This window comes from Atta cephalotes (assembly GCF_000143395.1).
Source record: "Atta cephalotes unplaced genomic scaffold scaffold00029, whole genome shotgun sequence".
Classification (NCBI taxonomy): Eukaryota; Metazoa; Arthropoda; class Insecta; order Hymenoptera; family Formicidae; genus Atta; species Atta cephalotes.
This window is the reverse complement of record NW_012130093.1, coordinates 2931753-2938126: the sequence shown is the minus strand read 5'-3', so window position 1 is coordinate 2938126 and position 6374 is coordinate 2931753. Positions and strand designations below refer to the sequence as shown.

The following is a 6374-nucleotide window of genomic DNA, read 5'->3' as shown; positions in this document are numbered from 1 at the left end:
ATATATATATATAGACATATATATATATATATATATATATATATATATATATATATATATACGATGTAAAGCACATGTTAAAATATTAAAAGGGAATGTTTTATTAATGAATAGAATCAAGAGATATTTTATTTTTATATATTTTCATTTTTTATTTTATTTTAATTTTTATATTCCATGTTTAATATGTAAGTGTGTGAAATTTATGATACATGTAACAGCCACAAACTTCATTGACCAAAGTTGTTGATTTGTTGTCATCCTTATTATTCGTCCTTGTTTTATTGTATCCTTGTATTATTCATCCAACATATAAAAACTTCAATAAATAGATAAATTAATTAAATATCTGGCAAACACAATATTAACACAAGCATATTTATAACATATTTATAACACATGCATATAAAATTAAATATAATAAAATATAACATATTTAAATAAAATAAAATATTTATAGAGAAATATTACATAATTGTAAATATATGCTATGAAAATATTATGAAATGTTATAAAACAAACATATAAAATTAAAATAATATGTACGTAAGAACATTACATTATTGCACAATAAATAATGCATAATAAAAATAATAGGCATATGCAATTAAAGAAATTTTACGTGAAAATAGGCACATGCAATTTGGAAGTAAATAAAACATATATATAACATATATATAACACATACATATAAAAAACGTGCAATTAGTAAATATACATACGAAATGAAGTTAAAGAAAAATGTAAAAGTAACATATACATGACAGTTCATTCCATGAAATACATTTCATTGTCCAACTCTTCTTGAATCATATTTCAGTTACTCTATCCATCTCGATATGAACCAAAAAAGAAGAAAGTTAATGAATTTGTAAAAAATGCAATAAAATAATTATAATAATTATAATAAGCTTATAAATCATTTACAACAGTTCACTTCACAAAATACTACATGAGCTGAAAAGTCCGGGGATTTTTAATGAAAACAAGCATTTTTTGGGCAAAGTTATATTTATTCCTCAACATAGTTGCCTTCGAGGGCGATACACTTAGTATAGTGATTTTCCAACATTTCAATGTCCTTTCTGTAGTACGAAACGTCCAAGCCTTCGAAATACGCCTCGGTTTCCGCGATGATTTCCTCATTCGATGTGAATCTCTTTCCCTGGAGCCACCGCTTGAGGTTTGAGAACAGATAATAGTCGCTGGGGGTCAAGTCTGGATAATACAGTGGGTGAGCAACCAATTCGAAATTCGTAATTGGTCCAATTTGGCAATCACTTTCAAGGACGTGTGTGACGGAGCGTTATCGTGATGGTACAGAACGAAGGCGAAAATAGCGCCACTTAAACGACTGTAGCTTGTAAACGAATGAACGAAATGTCATGAAACTTCATACATAAACTAGTGACAGATGAACCTCTCGAAATGAATCATGTTCATCTTCTAGTGGCGCCACGTATTGAAAAATCCCGGGACTTTTCAGCCCCCCCCCCCCATGTAGTATATTTCATTGACGAATTCTTCTTAAATCATATCTCAACTATTAGATCCATCTCAATGTGAATCAAAGAAGAAGAAAGCCAATGTAAAAAAATAATTACGAATGCAATAAAATAATTACATTAAAACAATTATGAGCTCATAAATCATAAATTACAATTAGTATGTTATGAAAAAAAGGCTGTAGATAGAAAACGCAACAAATTAAGAATTATAAATGTAAATGTTTAAAAGTTTTCTTTTGAGTAATTGTTTTATTTATTATGTTGCGATAATGTGTAATAAATATGTATCTAGAGAAACAATTTTATTAAGAAATCTTTTGGGAAACATGGTTCAAACTATATTTTGTACCAACTGCAACAGAGATAATTATTCATATTTTTTTATAACAATTTTTTTTCAAAATTTTTGACAAATATTTCTTCTAATTTGTGAATGTAGTAACAAAAATCATTAGTTGGTATATTTAAATTACCAAGTAAATCTCCATTTTCATTTTCGTAAATTCGAAAAGAATAATATAGCGTTAAGACAGCTTTATTGTCATTTATAAAATTTTGACACACAGTACATGTATTGCTAAACATTTTTTTTACTAAAAAATCATAAGCATATTTAAATGCATTTTTCTTTGGCAGATCTATTGAGTAATAATCAATACAGGAATTTTTTAAATTTTGCATGTTGACGATGGAACAAATTCTGAAATTATGAACGTTTCTGTAGTTTGATGTTCCAATAATATTTAATAAATTATCATTATCATTTGCGTTTCTGAATGTTCTAATTCGTACTGAATAATTTTTTAAAAGAACTTGAACTGTATAGATGTTGCATTAAGACAGACTTGTTTCCGAATAGAGAAAACAATTTTCAATATTATCTTAGTCTGCATGTTCGGAGATAAGAAAAATTATAGTTTTTTAAAATCGTCCAAAGTTGAATTGTACTCTTAATTGTGATCTGCTAGCAATCTAAGCATTTTAGTTATTGTTTATTAACATATTTATTGTTATCGTTAATTACTTTAATAAATAATTAATAGATTTTTAAAAATTCAACAATTCAAAATTTATGTTTTGTAAAAATTGCATTTGTTTATCACTTTCAACAAAAACTTTTCCATATTCTTTAGGATTATTTACATTGGATGAATTTAATATAATACAAATAATTTGTCAAGATCAATGAATTTATATAGTTTCAACTGCTTCAGTTGAAAGAAAACTAAAAGATATCTGTGTGCACATGCCAATTGCTACATGATTACTAAATATTTATGCAGCATATTTAATTTTTCTTAAAAAGTATATGGTTCTATATGAGACTTTGTTGCAAGAATTGCTTTCATCCATATTTATTTGTTTGCTGTCTCTTTTGTAAAATTCTATGATCCCACGAAATTATTTTATTATCTATTTGAAATTTGTATTTTAATAAGTTATTTCGAGTTGCTTTTAATAAGTGTCGGGTATCAAAGATATATAAGATATAAGTCTTTCTCGATCTACTATAAAACTTGAATTATCTATTAAAATATTTAACATATGGGACAGTTAGATAAAATTTGAACCCATATCAGAAATGAAAGCATGCACAAAGCATCATTGTTTTTTAATGTTAATGTCAAATATATTTTTTTAAAATGTAGCAGAACCAGTTTCTATAAAGCAAATACAAACGAGCAGCTTCCAGCCAGTTTTCTGCAACGCTATATGCAATTATAATTAATGCACTTTTTGCTGGTACGGATGTTTTCCTATTACCAAAATCTTCAAAGCTAATTATCTCATCCTGCGGTATATCATAAAATAAATAGCTTTTCAAGCTCATTTCATCTGCGTATAATACACAGTAGCGCTCCATTAATGGTAATGTATTCAATTTTACTTTAAATGCTTTAAAAAATTTGTCATTTATGCCAGGCACAATATTCCACTTTTGTGTAAATAATTGTAAAGAACGTACTGAAGGCAATGCTTAAGAAATATAATGACAAAGCGAATTTTTTTTAAATCACGAAGGCAAGTCAATAAATTTTTAGAAAAACATAGTAAAACATTTTTTTTGATCGATTCATATTTCTCAACATAGTTTCCTTTCAACTCGACACACTTGATCCAACGATTCTCCACTTTTTCTAGCGTAGCAGTCTCAATTGGACATCTCAAAGTGCATCACATGTGGATGTACGATCACGTTTAAATTCATTTACCCAATTGTATACAGTCGCAAACGCTGGTGCAATGTGTTATGAACATTATCTAACTCGGCTTTGATTTCTTTCGGCATTAAACCTTTCATATGTAGATGTTTGATCACTGCACGAAACTTGTTTTTTTTCTATTTTGCAAAAAATATAAAGGTTGTTCGCTTTAATCGTCTATCTAATCTATAGAAATGAAATCACGCGATGAATTCCGCTTAAAATTTGACAGTAATCAGCTAAGAGACTACTTGTCAAAATACTACTTGTCAAAAAGTAATGTGACATGACTACGAATACTCTGACAGATTTTCTAAAAACTTGATGACTTGCCCTCGTATGTCACGTTTGTTTTTGCATTGTGCATCAATTTGTGATTAATATTTTATTAAAACTTTGTGATAACTTATGGCCTATTTTTTTTTTAAAGTTTCTTGTTCGTAGTCTCTTTGACTTATATGCTCTTCTTTTTTTCCTTCAAAAAAATCGTCGAATTGTTTCACAGAGCGTTTTGTTTTGTGCCTTCAATTTTGAGCTTCAAATACAGTTTCTTTTTCCTTGAGCTATCCTCCGACAATTTTATGTCCTGTTTTGTATCCTTGGATGTACTTCTGTAACAAGTTTAAATTCATATTAAATATTGAGAAAAGATTTATTATTCTAATAATAGAAACAAATAGTAAAAGATTACTAAATAAAATACAAGATTATATAAAAAATTAAAATATATTATGTTAATGTACATTAACATTATTTTGTATATATTGTATATTCTAATACAAACTTTATTTCATAAAAACATTGATAGTTTCTTTAACTCTTTAAAGCCCAGACACCGATTCTGTTGAGTAAAATTTTTTTTTACAATATAATCTTTACAAATGTTCCTGATAAAGAATTTTGTTGTTTATCAAATAAAATTGTTCTTTTGAAGGTATATATAATATAAATATATGTATAAATATATATATGATACAACATAATCAAGTACATTCATATTTATATGTCAAGTACATTCATATTTATATGTGCACTCCAGAATTACAATTAAATATTTAAATTAATAATAAACACGATAAATCGATCTTGTACTTTAAAAAGGTAAAAAATAAGAAACTACTAATTGTTCTAATTGTTGTTAGATATTTTCAATAATATGTATACAAAGTGAATAACAGTGTTACACAAAATCAAGTGTTAATATAAATGAATTTGTTTTCAAACAATTACTGTAGTGATTTATTTAGTGAGAATACTGTTATTTTTTAAGTTGGAACAGCAATTCTAATTGTAAGTATGAATTAGTAAGTATGAATTAAAAGTATTATATCGACAAAATCACTGTAATATATAAATAGTATTTAGGAAAAGTTCAAAGTGAATGTACTTAATTATGTATACTGGTCCTTACAGGGTTAAATAAGTAAAATTTGATGAAAATTAATAAATATTAGTCTACACAAATAATAAAAATCTATATTCAATTTAATGTAATTTATAATAAATTAAGATTTACGATTTAAAACTATCTCAGCATCCACGTTATCAATAATAATTGGCAGTGTTCCTGCAGATTCCATATTACTGAAAGTATAAAGTTTGTTACACATTAAATCTTTTATTAAATGTACAAAAATATTATTTATTATCAGTTCTTTTCTGTATTTTACTCGCAGATTCTCTATCTATGTTTCTGCAACAAATATATATTACAAAATAAACTATATTAATATATATATAGAAAAAATTACTTAAATATAAAGTATTTGGAATAAATACTTTATATAACATACTCATTTGTTTCTATGTATTTCGGCTTCGATTTCCATGTGTTTCTCCAGATGCTTCTGCTGTATTTCTGCAGATTCCATATTGCTGAAAATATACAATTTTGTTACATTAAATTTTTTATTAAAAATAGAAAATGTTATCTATTACCTGTTTTTTTCCTGTTATTTTACTTGCAGATTTTCCATCTATTTCTACAATAAAAATATATGATTTCATAAGATTTGAAAATAAAATATATATATATATATATATATACGTGGATCGTTTGATAAATTTGGTAAATTTCCATGAAATGGCGCGACATCTCGAAAGATCCACTCTTCGAACCCCTTCAGGCCAAATTTCAGCCAGAAAGGATGCATAGTTCACATTTGGTAGTCATTTGAAGCGAGATTGGCGCGCAAAAAAATGCTCTTCCATCAAGATAACGCGCCGTCCCACAAGTCGACCGTTGCAATGACAAAACTACGAATTGGGCTATGAATTGATTCCTCATCCACCCTATTTTCCGGATTTGGCCCCGTGTGATTTCTTTCTGTTCCCAAACTTAAAAACTTGGCTCGGTGGGAAGAAATTCTCGTCAATTGAGGAAGTCATTGTCGCCGTCAATGAGTATTTTGCAGACTTTGAGACAGCCTACTTCAAAAATGACAAAACTACCAAACGTGAACTATGCGTCCTTTCTGGCTGAAATTTGGCCTGAAAGGGTTCGAAAAGTGGATCTTTCGAGATGTCGCGTCATCAAATAGATTGTAGCACCATTTCATGGAAATTTACCAAACTTATCAAAGACCCATGTGTGTGTGTGTGTGTGTATATATATATATATATATAGAGAGAGAGAGAGAGAGAGAGAGAGAGAGAGGAGGGA

The 6374-nt window shown here is 27.5% G+C and overlaps 1 pseudogene; it reads right to left on the bottom strand.

The window, feature by feature from the left end:
- Positions 1 to 4189: 4189 nt before the first annotated feature.
- Positions 4190 to 6374, bottom strand: part of LOC105620823 — a 3817-nt pseudogene continuing 1632 nt past the window's right edge.